The 19,214-nt window shown below is 42.0% G+C and overlaps 1 pseudogene; it reads right to left on the bottom strand.

Moving 5' to 3' along the window:
- Positions 1–19,214, bottom strand: part of LOC103257556 — a 50,834-nt pseudogene that overhangs the window by 21,700 nt on the left and 9,920 nt on the right.

Genomic DNA, 19,214 nt, shown 5'->3' with positions numbered 1-19,214 from the left:
AACAGAAACAGGAAATGTTGTAAACATGGAGACTTTAGGGTGGCTAAAAAACATAAAATTGAATACAAATAAATATCAATACCAACAAAGTTCCCCCAAAGCCCACAAAAGACATGGACACCAAACAGTATGATGCTAAGCAACTCCTGGGTCAATGATGAAATCAAAACAGAGATTAAAAGGTACCTAGAAACAAATGAAAATGAAGAAACATCTTACCAAAACCTCTGGGATGCCATGAAAGCAGTAGTAAAAGAGGAACTCATATCTTTATAAACACACATGAAGAAAATGGAAAGATAACAAGTTAACAGCCTAACAAGTCACCTAAGGAAGCTGGACATGCAAGACCACCAAAACCCTAACTTCAGCAGAAGAATCCAGATTCCCAAAATAAAAGCCCAAATCCAGGACAATAAAGACAAAAAATTAATCCAAAAAAATCAACAAAACAAAAAACTGGTTCTTTGAAAAGATAAACAAGATGGATGCTCCCCTAGCCAGGCTGACCAAAAAAAGATGAATAAGCCCCAAAACACTCCATCAGAAACACAAAAGATGAAGTAACAACTGATCCTGAAGAAATACAAAAGATTATCAGAGACTACTATGTACAATTGTATGGAAGCAAACTTGAAAACCTAAAGGATATGGAGAACTTTCTGACATCACACAACCTCCCTAGGTTGAAACAAGAAGACACTGAGACCCTAAATAAACCAATAACAATCAAGGAAATTGATTTTGTCATAAGAAAACTACCGACATAAAAAGCCCTGGACCAGATAGTTTTCCAGCAGAATTCTATAAAACATACAAGGAGGAACTGATACCAATCTATTGGAAGTATTCCAAGTGATTGAGAAAGACTGTACTCTCCCCAAATCATTTTATGAAACTAACATCACATTGATACCCAAGCCAGGTAAAGACCAAACAAAGAAAGAGAACTACAGGCCAATATCTTTGATGAACATTGATGCTAAAATTCTCAACAAGATCCTAGCAAACTGGATTCAACAACACATCTCAAAAATCATTCATCATGACCAAGTAGGCTTCACCTCTGGGATGCAAGGCTGGTTCAATCATAAGACCATTAACATAATTAAATACATCAACAGATGTAAAAACAAAATCCACATGATTACATCATTAGATGCAGAAAAAGCTTTTGATAAAATCCAGCACCTCTTCTTATAAAAACCCTCAAACATCTAGGCATAGGTGGAACATACCTCAAAATAGTAAAACCCATCTACAAGAAACCCACAGCCAGCATACTCCTAAACTGACAAAAATTGGAACAAATTCCACTGAAAACTGGAACAAGACAAGGATGCCCACTCTCACCCCTCCTGTTCAACATAGTTTTGGAAGTACTGGCTAGAGCAATCAGAGAAAATAAGGCGACCAGGGGTATCCAGATAGGAAAAGAGGAAGTCAAGTTATCTCTCTTTGCAGATGACATGATTGTATACCTTGAAAGCCCAAGAGAACCTGCCAAAAACCTCCTGGCACTGTTAAAGGACTTTGGCAAAGTCTCAGGTTATAAAATAAATGTCCAAAAGACAACTGAATTTCTATACACCAATAATAAACAAACAGAAACCAAATAAAAAGCACAGTTCCATTTACAATAGCCAAAAAGAAAAAGAAAAAGAAATACCTTGGCATCTTCCTAACCAGTGACATAAAAGACCTTTACAATGAAAACTACAAAACACTGCTCAAAGAAATCAAAGATGACACAAACAAGTGGAAAAATATTCCATGCTCATAGATTGGAAGAAAGAACATTGTTAAGATGTCCATTTTACTGAAGGCAATCTACAGATTTAATGCAATACCCATCAAATTACCAGTAACATTCTTCTAAGACCTAGAAAAAACAATACAGGAATTCATAAATGAAAACAAACAACCAAGAATAGCCAAATAATCCTCAACAACAACAAAAAAAACAACAACAAAGCAGGAGGTATCACTCTCCCAGACTTTAAACTACGCTATAAAGCTACAATAATCAAAACAGCCTGGTATTGATTAAGAATAGGCATATAGACCACTGGAATACAATTGAGACTCCAGAAGCAAAACCTCAATTTCTCAACCAACTCATCTTCAACAAAGCCTCCACCACCCACTACTGGGGAGAGGAGAACCTATTCAGTAAATGGTGCTGGGAAAACTGACTGACCACATGCAGGAGATTGTAACAGGACTCCTACCTATCCCCATACACAAAAATTAACCTAAATGGATCACAGACCTAAATGTAAAACCTCAAACTGTAAGAACCTTAGAAAATGCAGGAGACACTCTTAAGGAAGTAGGAGCTGGCAACTGATTTCTGATCAAAACCCTAAGTGCCTAGGCCATAAGAGATAAGATAGATAAGTAGGACCTTATTAAATTGACAAATTTTTGCAAAGCAAAAGAAACCATCAAGAGAGCACGGAGACAGCCCACAGAATGGGAAAAAACATTTGCCAACCCCATGTCTGACATCAAGGATCTACAAGGAACTCAAATGTGCTAAAAAGAAAAAAACAAACAGCCCCATTACAAAGTGGGCTAAAGATATGAATAGACACTTCTCAAAAGAAGACATACAAGCAACCAACAGACACGTGAAAAAATATTCAGCCTCACTAGTCATCAAGGAGATGAAAATTAAAGCTACACTGAGATACCACCACCTAACTCCAGTCGAAATGGCCATCATCAATAACTCAAGAGATAATAGATGCTGGAGGAGATGTGGTAAAAAGGGAACACTTCTACACTGTTGGTGGGAGTGTAAACTTCTACAGCCTCTGTAGAAATCTATGTGGCAATTCCTAAAAGTTCTAAAAATTGACCTTCCATATGACCCCGCAATCCCCCTACTGGGAATATACCCAGAAGAACTCAGATCACTCTATAAAAAAGATACCTGCACATGTATGTTTATCGCAGCATTGTTCACAATAGCAAGAACATGGAACCAACCATGGTGCCCATCAAAAGAGGACTGGATAAAAAAATGTGGTACATATATACAATGGAATATTTCTCAGACATAAAATAGAAAAAAATCATGAACTTTGCAGCAACAGGGATGGAATTAGAGTTTATAATATTGAGTAATCTCTCACAGAAACAAAGAGCTGAGTGTCACATGTTCTAACTCATAAGTGGACCTTGAACATCTACCGTATTACTGTAGGAAAGCGATTGAAAGTAGAGGGAAACTGCGGAGAGGGGGTGGGGGAGTGGGTAGTTGGGATTGACAGTAGTTGATATCCTCCTGGGGAAGGGGGGGTAACTCATCAATAAGAGTACCTGCACAATGAACATTTGTATACCTAACCCTGAATTGTACCCCACAATTTCAAAATAAAAGTTAAAAGAGAATAAAAAACCATAAAATTCAGATATCCAGCACCGTCTGGTTTTCCCTAAACATAGAGTTTCCAGGTGTCATTGGCTTCCTAAGGGTAGCCCATTCCTCAAACTTACCTGGAGCACAATGAATCCTGCTGTTGCTTATGAGCTTCAGCATTTACATTACCTACAATTGAATGCACACAAGGTTATGTAACGTTAAGCAGATCCCACTCCAGACACATCTCAGGCACACACAATGATATCTGTCTCCCAGGGTTAGACCGGAAAATTCAAGGGTCATAATCCAGAAAGCCTGAGATCATGGTGTGAGACAACTGTCTTGGTTGGCTTTGCTGAGGCAGGGGAAATATCGCACTTTTTGGTATATTATCATGCCAGTATCATCTGACCTAAGTCTGGGCACTGATCCAATCTTTTCCCCCACAGATTCTAGGCCAGCAGCCCATTTCCTTTCTGAAAGGAAAATGACAATAATTTCCTGTTTGTACACAGCAAGTACACAGATTGTTGTCAGTTGAAAAATAATTGTGATTAGAATTAGAATAAGAAAGGATATCACTAACTGAGCAAAAATGAATCCCCTCAGTCACATAAAAACATGGTGATTTGTGGCCACTGACAGTGACTACACTCCATCTTGTATCTAGAGACATATCAGCAAGGCAATACACTGAAGAGCAATGAACAGCTAACTCACAAAAGGTAGATTATAGAGACAGGTGTAGCAGCCTGGGTCACACCCTGAACAGCAGTGTAGGAAGAATACTATTACCTTTTAGCCAGGCACAGAATATGAAAAAAACAATGATGATGAGAACACAAAAATACAAGGAACATTACAGCCGGCAGGAAACATTGCAATCTATTCACCAAGTCTAACAGATACCTTTTGGGGATATCCTACATTGGTGAATATGAATTAATTACACCTGCCTTGAGCCTAAGAGCCTGACAGTGGGCTCAGGGTGACACATTCATGGCCTGGAACGGGGAAGCCAGCAGAGTTTGCTGACCCACACAAAGTTCATAATCACACACCGTTATAGAGACTGCTAACACAATATGTGTGTCTGATAGCAGGTGATAGAAATGACACTTCTCAGCCTAATCTAGAGTTCTGGGTCTAAGGACTAGGGTGTCTCTCTAGGACATCATTGGAGTTTTATAACCTTCACCATGGAGTACTCACTAGTTCCATCATGGCCCAAGTAGAGTTTTTGTCCCTTCATTGAGGACAATTTTCTTTTATAAGATTGGTATGAGTTCAGTGCATCAAAAAAAATGGAAGGAGTTGAATAGTATTTACTCCAAGACACCCCAGACTTTTGAGGAACTTTATCCTCTGGCAGGTCCCTCTTGACCCTGTTAAAATTGGAGGGGTAAAAGATTAGTTAAGACATGAGAAGCCAGGTGCAATGGCTAACATCTGTAATCCCAAGACTCGGGAGGTCAAATAAAGAGAACTGCCTGAGGCCACAAATTAAGACCAGCCTGGGATACTTGCTGAGACCTCGTTTCTACAATAAATCAAAAACTGAGCTGGGCATGGTGGCACATGCCTTTAGTACCAGCTACTTGGAAGGCTTTGGTGGAAGGCTCACCTGAGTTCAGCAGGTCGAGGCTGAAGTGGCTATGAGTGTACCATTGCATGCCAACCTAAGTGACAAAGTCAGACGCCAACCTCCCACAACTCACAAATACATAAATTTAAAGACATGAAGTATCACAAAGGATTGGTTCAATCAGATGGGCATCAAAGGGGAGTGGTTGCAGAACATAATGGTGCAAACTCATTCAAATACAACAAAAATAGATTCTCTTCTTGGTGGGACTTTGTGTGGATATATGGGAATGGTCTGTCAGAAGAGGAATGGTCTCAGTCAAATCTCCAGATTACAAACTGAGGAGGAAGGAGAAAGGCCATTCTGTGTTGCTACCCTCTCAACACATAGTATTTATGGATGATTGAAAGAAACAATCGTTTACAGCATGCTCTGTAAATTGTTATGCAATGGCTACATGGACATTGCTTTTTAGGCATTTTGTGACTTCTCAAATCCTTTGCCTTCCATGCATTTATTCTCCATATTGTGATGTGTTGTGATTCTTTTCCTAGACTCTTTTTATGTAAGCTAACCCTGAAAACAAATTGAAGAATCACGAGTCAAAAGCAAATATGCATGACATTGGATGGTCTGAAAAAGACCAGCGATGTTTCCTCAAAATCACGGGTCAGATGAGGTTGCCTCACTCAAATTACTGCAGGTAATTGTATGGAAGAGGGTAGAAGAAATGAAAACCTCTACAGCACCCACAATAAAAACAGGAAACATTGTGAACATGGAGACTTTAGGATGGCTTAAGAGAAAAAATTCAGATAGCCAACACTCTCTGGTTTTCCCTAAATGTGGAGTCTTCAGGTGTCATTGGCTTCCTAATGGTAGCCCATTCCTCAGACTTACCAGGAGTACGATAGATTTTGGTGTTGCTTGTGATCTGTGGCATTTAGATTTTCTACAGTTGAATTCAGACAAGGTTCTGTCACATAAAACAGATCCCTCTTCAGACACTTCCCATGCATACATAATGACATCGGTCTCCCAGAGAGAGAACAGGAAAATTCAGGAGTCATAATCCAGAAGGCCTGATATCATGGGCTGAGACAACTGTCTTGGCTGGCTTTGCTGACCAGGGGGAAAAATTGCCCTGGTCTGGCAAGTTATCATCCCAGTAAATCTATACTGAGTCTAGGCACTGATCCAATCTTTTCCTCCACAGATCCTAAGCCAGCAGCATACCTCTTTCTAGAAGAAAAATGACAATATTTCTGTTTTCCACAGTTTTATAAAAACATGGTGACTTGCGGTCATGACAGTAATAAGGCTCTGTCTTGTATCCACAAGCATTTCAACAAGGCAATATCACTGAAGAGAAATGAACAGGCTAACTCGCAAAAGATAGATCATAGAGCTAAGTGTAGCAGCCTGGGTCACACCCTCTACAGCAGTAAGGAAAAAATGCTGCTGCCTTCTTGCCAGATATAGAATTTCAAAAAACAATGCTGATGAGATTAAAAAAAATACAAGGAACATTACAGCTGGCAGGAAAATTACAATCTAATCAGCAAGTGTGACAGATACCTTTTGGGATGTCCTACATAGGTGAATGAGAACTGGTAACACCTACCTTGGGACTAAGATCCTGACAGTGGCCTCAGGGCGACACAGTCATGGTCTGAGACAGGGTAGAGAGCAGAGTTTGCTGACCCACCCCATATTCATAATCACACCCTCCTCAAATGATATGTGAGACTGCTTCAAATGATATGTGTGTATGATAGCTGGTTATATAAATGACACCCCTCAATCTAATCTAGAGTTCCCAGTCTAAAGATTACTAGAGTGTAACACTGGGACACCAATGGAGATTTATAATGTTCATCATAGAGTACTCACTAGTTCCATCATGACCCATGTGGAGTTTTCATCCCTTTACTGAGGACAGTTTTCTTTTATAAGTTTTGTAGGAGTTCGGTACATAAAAAAAAAAATTGGAAGAGTTGTATAGTACTTACTCCATGACACCTCAGTCTTTTGAGGAACTTTTCCCTCTTCAAGATCCCTCTTCACCCTATTAAAGTTGGAAGGGTGAAGGATTAGTTCAAGACATGAGAGGCCAGGTGCAGTGGCTAACATCTGTAATCTCAGCCTTCAAGAAGCCAAATCAAGTGGCCTCCTGATCCCATATATTAAGACCAGCCTGGGACACTTGGTGAGACCTTGTTTCTACAATAAATAAAAAAAACTTATTGGGCATAAGGACACATGTCTGTAGTCCCAGCTACTTGAGGAAATTTGAGGTGGAAGGATACCTGAATTCAACTGGTCTAGGCTGAGATGGCCATGAGCATGCCATTGCATGCCAGCCTTTGTGAAAGCATGAGATGCCAAACTCCCACGACTCAAAAATAAACAAATAAATAAAAAGACCTAAGATATCTCAAAGGATTAGCTCATTTAGATGAAAGTCAAAAGGGAGTGGTCGCAGGACACAATGGTGCAAACTTATTCTAGCACAACAAATAATGATGCTTTTCTTGGTGGTACTTTGCATGGATACATGGAAATGGTCTGTCAGAAGAATGTTCACAGTTAAATCTAGAGGTTACAAGCTGAGGAAAAAGGACAAAGGACTTTCTGTGTTGCTATCTTCTTAACACAAGTATTTACAGATGACTGAAAGAGACAGCCATGTACAGCATACTCTGGAAGTTGTTATACAGTGGCCACATGGATAACTTTACAAGCATTCCATGATTTCTTAAAATTTTGCCTTGTGAGTTTTTATTATCCATATTGTGGTGTGCTGAGATTCTTTCACTAGCCACTTTTTCTGTTAGTAAAACCTTTAAAACATGTTGAGGAACCACAAGTCAAAAGCAAATACACATTACACTTGAGGATCTGCAATAGAGCGGCTATGTTTACAGAAAATCACGGGTCACATGAGTTCACCTCACTCAAACAACTGCAGGTAATTGTATGGAAAAGGGTAGAAGAAATGAAAACCTCTACAGGACCCACACCCAAAACAGGAAACATTGTGAAAATGGAGACTTCAGGGTGGTTTAAAAGATAAAATTCAGATGTCCAGCATTCTCTGGTTTTCCCTAAGTGTGGAGCTTCTAGGTGTCATTGGCTTCCTAAGGGTAGCCCATTCCTCAGACTTACCAGGAGCACAATGGATCCTTATTCTGCTTAAGATCTGCAGTATTTAGATAGCCTACAATTGAATTCAGACAAAGTTCTGTCACTTTAAGCAGCTCCCTCTCCAGATGTTTCCCAGGTACACACAATGACATCAGTCTCCCAGAGTGAGGACAGGAAAATTTAGGAATCATATCCAGAAGGCATGAGATCATGGATGAGACAACTTTCTTGGTTGGCTTTGCTGAGTCGGGAGAAATAATTGCCCTGTTTGGTAAATTATCATTTCAGTATCATCTGACCTAAGTCTAGGCACTGATCCAATCTTTTTCCCCACAGATTCTAGGCCAGTAGCCCACTTCCTTTCAGGAAGGAAAATGACAATAATTGCCTGTTCCCCAGCAAGTACCCAGATTGTTCTCAGTTGAAAAGTTTTTCCCAGCTGTGATTAGAATTAGAATAAGAAAGAAAATTTCTGACTCTCGGTGAAATGAATCTCTGTGGACTCATAGGAACACAGTGACTCGTGACCACTGACAGTGACGATGCTCCATCTTGTATCCAGAGACAAGTCACCAAGGCAAGACACCGAAGAGCAATGGACAGGCTAACTCCCAAAAGAGAGGTCATAGAGCCAGGTGTAGCAGCCTGGGTCACAACCTCAATGCAGTGTAGGCAAAAATACGATTGCCTTTTATCCAGGCACAGAATATCAAAAAAACAATGCTGATGAGAATTGAAAAATACAAGAAACATTACAGCTGGCAGGAAACATTACGATCTATTCACCAAGTCTGACAGATACCTTTTGGGGATATCTTACATAGGTGAATGTGAAATGGTCAAACCTGCTTTGGGACAAAGATCCTGATAGTAGACTCACAGTGACACACTCATGTCCTGGGACAAGGAAGCCAGCAGAGTTCGCTGACCCACCCGAAGTTCATAATTACACACCACTATAGAGACTGCTAATACAATATGTGTGTCTGATAGCAGGTGATAGAAATGACACCTCTCAGCCTAATCTAAAGTTCTGGGTCTGAGGTCTCTCTGAAAATAATAGGAGCTTTATAACCTTCACCATGGAGTACTCACTAGTTCCATCATGGCCCAAGTGAAGTTTTCGTCCCTCCATTGAGGACAATTTTCTTTTATAAGATGGGTATGAGTTCAATACATCAAAAAAAATGGAAGGAGTTGAATAGTATTTACTCCAAGACACCGCAGACTTTCGAGGAACTTCTCCCTCTAGCAGGTCCCTCTTGACCCTGTTAAAGTTGGAAGGTCAAAGGATTAGTTAAAAGACTTGAGAAGCTAGGCACAGTGGCTAGCATCTGTAATCCCAGGACTCGGGAGGCCAAATCAAGTGAACTGCCTGAGACCATAGATTAAGACCAGCCTGGGACACTTGGTAAGACATCCTTTCTACAATAAATAAAAAACTGAGATGGGAATGGTTGTGCACACCTGTAGCACCTACTTGGAAAGCTTTGTTGGAAGGAGCACCAGAGTTCAGCTGGTTGAGGCTGAGATGGCCATGAGCGTACCATTGCATGCCTGCCTCGGTGACAGAGTGAGACTCCAACCTCCCACAACTCACAAATAAATAATTTAAAAGATGTGAGGAATCACAAAGGATTAGAGCTCAATTAGATGGGAGTCAAAAGGGAGTGGTCGCAAAACACAGTGGTGCAGACTTATTCAAACACAGCAAAAAAAGATGCTCTTCCTAGTGGGATTTTGCATGGATACATCGGAATGATAGTCAGAAGAGAAATGGTCTCAGTCAAATCTCCAGGTTACAAGCTGAGGGGAAAGGAGAAAGGTCATTCTGTGTTGCTAACCTCAACACACATTTATGACGGCTGAAAGAGACAGTCATTTACAGCATACTCTGGAAATTGTCATGCAATGGCCACATGGACTTTGCTTTTTAAGCATTTCGTGACTACTCAAAACTTTTGCCCTCCATGCTTTTATTATTCATATTGTGATGTGCTATGATTCTTTTCCTAGTTTCTTTTTCTGTTGGTAAAACCCTGAAAACGTGGAGAAACCACGGATCTAAAGCAAATATGCATGACACTGGATGATCAGAAAAAGAGCCGCAATGTTTACTCAAAATCAAGGGTTGCATGAGTTCACCTCACTCAAATGACTGTAGGTAATTATATGGAAGAGGGTAGAAGAAATGAAAACCTCTGCAGGACCCACAACAAAAACAGGAAACATTGTGAACATGGAGACTTTAGGGTGGCTTAAAAGATAAAATTCAGATCCAGCACTCTCTGGTTTTCCCTAAGTGTGGAATTTGCAGGTGTCATTGGCTTCCTAAGGGTAGCCCATTCCTCAGACTTACCAGGAGCACGATGGATCCTGGTGTTGCTTGTGATCTGCAGTATTTAGATTACCTACAATTGAATTCAGACAAGGTTCTGTTACCTTAAACAGATACCTCTCCACACACTTCCGAAGCATACAAAATGACATCAGTCTCCCAGAGAGAACAGGAAAATTCAGGAGTCATAATCCAGAAGGCGTGAGACCATAGGCTGAGACAACTGTCTTGGCTAGCTTTGCTGAGCCAGGAGGAAAATTGCCCTAGTCTGGTAAATTATCATCCCAGTAAATCTGTACTGAGTCTAAGCACTGATCCAATCTTTTTCCCCACAGATGCTAAGCCAGCAGCCCACCTACTTTCTAGAAGGAAAATGACCATATTTCCCTTTTCCACAGCTTTACCCAGCTTGTTGTCAGTTGAAAGGTTCTTCACAACTCGAATAAGTACCCACTGACTCTGAGTGAAAATGAATCTCCCCGGTCACATAAAAACACGGTGACTTGTGAACACTGACAGTAGCAAGGCTCTATCTTGTATCCAGAAACATGTCAACAAGCCAATTCACTGAAGAGCTGCGAACAGACTAACTCACAAAAGATAGCTCATAGAGCTAGGTATAGTAGCCTAGGACACATCCTCCACAACAGTGAGGAAAAAATGTTAGTGTGTTTTTGCCATGCACAGAATATCAAAAAAACAAGGCTGAGCCAGGCTCGGTGGCTCAGCCTGTAATCCCACACCTTTGGGAGGCTGAGGTGAGTGGATTGCCTGAGCCTGTGGGTTCGAGACCCACCTGGGCAGTGAGACCTCATCTCTACAATAAATCAAAAAATCAGCCGGGCATGGTAGTGCATGCCTGTAATTCCAGCTACTTGGAAGGCTGAGGCAGAAGGATCACCGGAGCCCAGCAGGTCGAGGCTGCGGTGGCCGGGAGTGGCCACTGCACTCCAGTCTGGGCGGCCGAGTGAGACTCCAACTCGAAAAAAACAAGGCTGATGAGAAGAAAAAAAAATACGAGGAACATTACAACCAGCAGGAAACATTACAATCTAATCAACAAGTCTGACAGATACCTTTTGGAATGTCCTACATAAGTAAATGTGACCTGGTCAAATCTGCTTTGGGACTAGAATCCTGACAGTGAACTCAGGGTGACACAGTCATGGCCTGAGACAGGGAAGTGATCAGAGTTTGCTGACCCACCTCATATTCATAATCACGGCCCACTCTAGAGAATGCTTCAAACAATTTGTTTGTATGATAGCTGGTTATAGAAATGACACCTCTCAGCCTAATCTAGAGTTCCCATTTAAAGACTAGAACGCAACACTGGTACATCATTGGGGGTTTATAATGTTCATCAGAGAGTACTCACTACTTCTGTCGTGGCCCTTGGGTTGTTTTCGTTCCTTAATTGAGGACAATTTTCTTTTATAGGATTGGTATGAGTTCAGTACATCAGGAAAAATGGAAGGAGTTGAATAGCATTTACTCCATGACACCTCGGACTTTTGAGATACTCTCCCTTCTGGCAGATCCCTCTTGACCCTGTTTTAAAGTTGTAAGGGAAAAGATTAGCAAAAAGACATGAAGTCAGGCACAGTGGCTAACATCTGTAATCCCAGCCCTCAGAAGGCCACATCACGTGATATGCCTGAGCCCATAGATTAAGACCAGCCTGAGACATTTGGTGAAACATCCTTTCTACAATAAATCAAAAACTGGGCTGAGAATGGTAGCACAGCCTGTAATTCCAGCTACTTGAAAGGCTGAGGTGGAAGGATCACCTGAGTTCAGTAGGTTGAGGCTGAGGTGGCCATGAGTGTGCCGTTGCACTCCTGCCTCAGTGACAGAGTGAGACTCCAACCTTCTACGAATCAAAAATAAACAAATAAAAAGGATTAGCTCACTTAGAAAGGAGTCAAAAGAGAGTGGCTGCAGAACACAATGGTGCAAACCTATTCAAATGCAACAAAAACAGATTATCTTCCTGTTGTGACTTTGGGTAGATACATGAGAATGGTCTTTCTGAAGAGGAATGGTCTCAGTAAAATCCCCAGATTACAAATTGAGAAGGAAGGAGAAAGGACATTGTGTTGTAGTACCCTCTAACACACAGTCTTTAGGGATGACTTAAAGAGTCAGAGGTTTAGCCGGGCTTGGTGGCTCAGCCTGTAATCCCATGCTTTGGGAGGCTGAGATGAGTGGATTGCCTGAGCCTGTGGGTTCGAGACCCACCTGGGCAACTTGGCAAGACCTCATCTCTACAATAAATCAAAAATCAGTCAGGCATGGTAGTGCATGCCTGTAATTCTGGGTACTCAGAAGGCTGAGGCGGAAGGATTACCAGAGCCCAACAGGTCGAGGCTGCAGTGGCCGGGAGCAGCCACTGCACTCCAGTTTGGGTGACAGAGTGAGACTCCAACTCAAAAAAAAAAAAGAGTCAGAGGTTTGCAGTAAAGTATGAATTTGGTATGCAGTAGACATATGTATATTACGTTATAGGCATGTTGAGGGTTCTAAAAACTTATGCCTTCTTGTCTTTTATTTTCCATAGTGGTATGTGAAATGATTCTCTTCCTCATTTCTTTTTTCATAGAAAAAAAAACTAAACTAAAAATATGTTGAGGATCAATAGGTCAAAAGCAAACAGGCATTACATAAATGATCTCATAAGAGAAGCAATGTTGACCTTCTATTTGACCCAGTAATCCCACTATTGGGAATATACCCAGAGAAACTCAAATCATTCTACAAAAAAGATATTTGCTTATACATGTTTACTGCAGCACTGTTCACAATAGCAAAAACATGGAACCAACTATGCTGCCCATTGAAATTGGACTGGATTTTTAAAAGAGTGGTACAAATACCCAATATAATATGCAGCCACAAAGAAGGACTAACATATGGACTTCACAACAACTTGGATGGATTTAGAGTCTATAGTACTCAATGATCTATTACAGAAACAAAGAATAGAGTACCTTATGTTCTCACTCATAAGTGGACATTGAACAATTATAATACTATATGAAAGAGGTTGGCAGTAGTGGGAAACTGCCACAGGAGGGGAGGGACACACCTCATCAATAAGGGTAACTGCACTATGCACTATGAACATCTGCATACCAAACCCTGAATTGTACCCCACATCTTTAAAATAATTTTTTTTTAAATAAAGGAAAATAAAAAACTAACAAAATGTTAACAAAACAAAAAACAAAAAAAAGAGAGAAGCAACGTTTACAACAAATCTTGGATTACACAAGTACATCTCAATCTGTAGGTATAAATGATTGAATGTATGAGTGTAGAAGAAATGAAAACCTATACCAGACTTATAACTAAAATAGAAAACGCTGTGAAGACAGAAATATGATAGTGGCTGAAAGGATGAAATATGCCGGGCTCGGTGGCTCAGCCTGTAATCCCGCACTTTGGGAGGCTGAGGTGAGTGGATTGCCTGAGCCCGCGGCTTCGATACCTGCCTGGGCAACTTGACAAGACCTCATCTCTACAATAAATCAAAAATTAGCCGGGCGTGGTAGCGCGCGCCTGTAGTTCCAGCTACTTGGAAGGCTGAGGCGGAAGGATCACCGGAGCCCAGCAGGTCGAGGCTGCGGTGGCCGGGAGCGGCCACTGCACTCCAGTCTGGGTGACAGAGTGAGACTCCAACTCAAAAAAAAAAAAAAAAAAAAAAAAAGGATGAAATACAAATATTCAGAAATCTCTGGTTTTCTCTGAATGTGGAGTCTCCAGGTATCCACACTCTCCTAGAATCTACCCATTCCTCAGACTTACCAGGAAAATGATGGGTCTGGGAGTTTCATGAGATCTGCATTAGATAGGTTTCCTATGAATGAAATGAGACATGGTTCTGTCACATTAAGGAGATTGCTCTCCAATCATGTCCCATCCCAAAACTGCAACATAAATCTCCCACTGTGAGAACAGAATAATTTCAGGGTTGGATTTCAGAAAGCCAGAGATCACAACTTGACACAACTGTCTTGGTTAGCTTTGCTGTGCTGGTAGGTTATCCTCCCAGGATCACGCATCCTGAGTCTGGGCATGAATCCAAACTTTTTCCCCATAGATCCTAGGCCAGCAGTCTACCTACTTTCTGGAAGGAAAATAGCAATATTTCCTTTTCCCTCAGCAAGTACCCAACTTGTTCAGAGTTGAGAAGATATTCCCAGCTTCCATCAGAAAGAGGGCGGAAATTGCTGAATCTGAGTGAAAATGAATCTTTGAGGCCTCATGGGAACACTGGTGACTCAAGGCCACTAAGAGTGACAAGGCTCCAGCTTGTCTCCAGAAACATGTCAATAAGGCAATACACTACTTAGCTTGAAACAACCTAACTCACAAAACATTGACCCTGGAGCTAGGTTTAGTAGCCTGGGTCAAATGTTCAACACAGGTAAAGACAGGGTGCTACTGCTCTTTGGCAGGCATAGAAAATCAAAACATAATGCTGAAAAAACAAAACAAAACAAAAAACCTGATGATGAACAACACAATTGGAAAAAGACATTAAAATGCAATCAGTAGTTTGACAGATATCTTTCAGGGATGTACTATGAGTGGATGTGAACTGGTTGCACCTGTTTGGGGTCTAATATCCAGATGGTAGATTCAGAATGACATAGTCATGGCCTGAGATAGGAAAGCAAGCAGTTTCCTCACCTACCCCATATTCATTGTCTCAACCCCATTACAGTCTGCTTAAAATAAAATTTATGTATGAGACCTGGTTATAGAAATGTCACCGTTCAGTAAAATGCAGAGATTGGGGTCTGAGGACTGTAGGGTCTCTACAGGACATAATCGAAGCTTCATAATGTTCACCATGAATACTCACGAGTTCCATCATTGCACAAGTATACTTTTCCTCCCTTCACTGAGGAAAGATTAATTTTATAATGTTGGTATGAGTTCAGCACATCAAAAATCATAGACAGACTTGAGTAATATTTACTCCATGACACCTCAGACAGGTGAGGAACTTTCCCCTCTGGCAGCTCCCTGTTGACCCTGTTAAAGTAGAAGGTTGAGAGATTAGTAAAAAGACATATGATGGACCACAACAGACTAAATTATGTGAAAGGCAAAAGTAAGTGGTCGCAGAACACAATGGTGCAAACACATTCAACACAACAAAAAAAGATTCTCTTCCTGGTGGGGCATAGTGTGGATACATGGAAATAGCCTGTCGGAAGAGAAATTGCACTCAGTCAAATATAAAGATTACAAACAGAGGAAGAAGGAAAAAAGATATGCCATGTTACTAACTTCTTGACACACAAAATTTAGGGATGAATGAAAGAGTCAGTGGTTTGCAGCAGCGTGTGAAAACCAGCACACAAAGGACACAGGGAAATAGCTTCACAAGCATTAGTTGATCCAAAAAAATTTGGCCTCCCGACATTTATTCACCAAAATGTGATATGCAATGATTTGCTACCTAGTTTCATTTTTTCACATGAAAAAAATTAAAAATAAGTTGAGAAACAAAAGTCCAAAAGAAACAGGCATTATACTAAATGATTCTGAAAAGGGAGCAAAGTTTATAAAAAAAAATCTCCTGACTTTCAGTTCAACTGGGTCAAGCAACTGTAGAAGACTAAATGAAACAGGGAAAAGCAAAACAAAACACAGGAAATCTGGTAAACAAGAGAATTTGGATGGGCCAAAAGGATGAACATCCAGCACCCTTTGTCTTCCCTGGACATGGACCCTCCAGGTGTCAATACCTCCTAAGGGTGTACCTCTTCCTCAGACTTACCAGGAGAAGGATGGTCCTGGGTGTCTCAGATACTCTGCATCAGGCAGGTTTCCTACAAGCAAATTCAGACCGGGGTTTGTCATGTGAAGCAGATCCCTCTCCAAACACTTCCCCTCCACTATCTGCTCCCAACACAACAAAAACAAGCTCCCAGTGGGAGACGGGAAAACTTAGGGGTCATCTTCCAGAAAGTTGGAGGTCAAGGCTTGAGATGACCACCTTGGTTAGCTTGGCTGAGGAAGGGACACAAAATTTCCCTCTTCTGCTAGGTTACCCTCACACCACTATGCATCCAGAGTCAGGGCATGGATTCAATATTTTTCCCTACATATCCTGGGCCTGCAGACCACCTGCTTTCTAGAAGGGAAAGGACACTATTTCCCTCCCCCTCAGCAAGTACCCAGCTTGTTCATAGCTGAGTATTATTTTGTCAGCTGCCACAGGCCTGAGGAAGGAAAAGGCTCATCCGAGTGAAAATGGATCTCTGTGGCTGTCCTGGGAATATTGGTAACCCGTGGTCAACGAGAGTGACGTGGCTCCGACAAGCATGTCGAAAAGGTTGCACACTACTTAGCTATGAACAGGGCTACTCACAAAACAAAGATCTTAAAGACACGTTCAGTGATAACTGGGCCCCACGGTGCAAAGAGGGGCATGCAATGATGCTATGGGTGTATGGCAGGCAGGGAATAACATAACGCCATGCTGACCAAGGGAACATGGACGATGACAGTACAGTGGGCAAAAGACAGGAAATGTGGAGCAGAGGGTCTGACAGACACCTTCTGGCATTGTGCTCCATAAATGACTATCAACTGGTCCCGTCTGCCTTGGGCCTAACATCCTGACAGTGGATTCAGGGTGCCACAGTCATGACCTGAGATGAGGAAGAAAGCAGGGATCACTGACATACCCAATGTTCATGGTCACATAACACCCTAGGGGCTGATTCAAAAGACATGTGCCTGTGATACCTAGGCAGAGAAGTGACACCTGCCAGCCTCCTCTAGCCTCAGGCTCTGAGGACGGTGAGGTCTGCCTGAGACATCACTGGAGGCTTCATCATGTTCACCAGGGACTACTCACGCATTTCCAAATGATGGAAGCAGACTTTTCCTCCCTCAATTGAGTTCTGAGGATTCCTGAACAGATGGATGCAGGTAGGCTGGTCTGAATACAGGAAAGGAGTCAAATCACGCTCAGTCTCTGGCACCCAAAAGGGTTGGTGAACATTCACCTCTGCCAAGTCTCTAGTGACCCTGTTGAGGTGTCAAGGGCGAAAGGTCAGTCAGTCACAAGGAATGAGGGACTGCCAGATACTAGCTGAATTGGGTGGGAGGCAACAGGGAGCGGTTGTGGACACAACAATGTGACATTATTCAACAAAAACGACAACAAAGAAATTCTCTTCTGGGGGGGACCCAGTGAGGCTACATGGGAACAATCTGTCAGAAGAGGACACGGGCTCAGTCAACTCTACAGATTACAAGTGGAGGGGGGAGGAGAAAGGACATCCTGCACGGCAACCCTCATAACACACAGTATGTGGCAATGACTAAAACAGCCAAGGGTTTGCAATACAGTCTTGAAATCTGGACGCAATCCACCCTGTGGCCTTTGCTTTACAGGCCTTGCATAGATGACAAACGAGGCTGCTTTCCAGCCTCTTCTTATCCATGTGGTCATGTGCTATGACTCTCTCTTCCCAGTTGTTTCTCCTGTTGTCAAAATCCAGCGAACATGATGCATAACAACAGGCCGAAAGCAAATAGGCATCACACTGGTTTCTCTGGAAGAGAGAAGCAATGTGTGCCAAAACCTCAGGTCTCATGAGGACACCTGTGTCAAGAAACTGTACCAGTTTAAACGTAAGGTAGCAAGGGTGAAAGATCAGCACAAAGAAAAAGGGTCCACCAGGTACTAGCTGAGTATTGGGAGGCATCATGGAGTGGTTGTGGACACAACAGTGGGACATTATTCAACAAAAACAGAGAGATCCTCTTGTGGGGGGCACCAAGTGGAGATAAATAAGAATGGACTGTCAGAAGAGGCCATGCGCTCAGTCAACTGTGTAGATTACAAGTGGAGGAGGAAGGGAAGAGGACATCCTGCGCAGCTACCCTCATGACAGACAGTATGTGGAGATGACTAAAACAGTCAAGGGTTTGTAGTACAGATTTGAAATTTGAATTCAATCCATCCCATGGCCTTTGCATTAGAGGCCTTGCATAGGCGAAAACTGTGGCTGCTTTCCAGTCTCTTATTCTCCATGTGGTCATGTGCTATGACTCTCTTCCCAGTTGCTTCTCCTGTTGTCAAAATCTGGCAAACATGTTGCAGAACAAGAGGTCAAAAGCAAATAGACACACACCGGTTTCTCTGCAAGAAGAAGCAGTGTGTACCTAAACCACAGGTCCCATAAGATCATTTACGTCAAGCAACAGTAGCAGTAAGAATGCAAAAGGGAAGAAGAGTTGCAAACCTACACAGGATCCACAATGAAATCAGGAAAGCTGGTAAATACAGAGAATTTGGGGTGGGCCCAAAAAATGAATCAGAGACATTCAGCACCCTTCATTTTCCCTGGATGTGGAGTCTTCAGGTGTTCCTACATCCTAAGTGTGTACCACTTCCACAGACTTACCAGAAGAAGGATGCTTCTGAGTGTCTCAGATGCTCTGCATGAAGTGGTATTCCTACAAGTGAATTCAGATCAGGGTTTGTCACATTAGGCACATCCCTTTCAAGACACCTCCCCTCCACTGTCTGCTTCCAACACAGCAAAATCAAACTGCCAGCGGAAGAACCAGGAAAACTTAAGGATCATCTTCCACAAAGTCAGAGATTGAGAAGCTGCATTTGTTAGCTTGGCTGAGCTAGGAGTCAAATTTCCTCTTTACTAGGTTATCCTCCCACCACCACGTGTCATGAGGACGGGCATGGATACAAACTTTTCCCCCATACATCCTGGGCCTGCAGC

The sequence above is a fragment of the Carlito syrichta genome, unplaced genomic scaffold (assembly GCF_000164805.1).
Source record: "Carlito syrichta isolate Samal-C Ts95f unplaced genomic scaffold, Tarsius_syrichta-2.0.1 Scaffold301792, whole genome shotgun sequence".
In the NCBI taxonomy this organism is placed as follows: domain Eukaryota; kingdom Metazoa; phylum Chordata; class Mammalia; order Primates; family Tarsiidae; genus Carlito; species Carlito syrichta.
The sequence above is the reverse complement of the archived record's forward strand: the minus strand, read 5'-3'. Positions and strand labels throughout refer to the sequence as shown.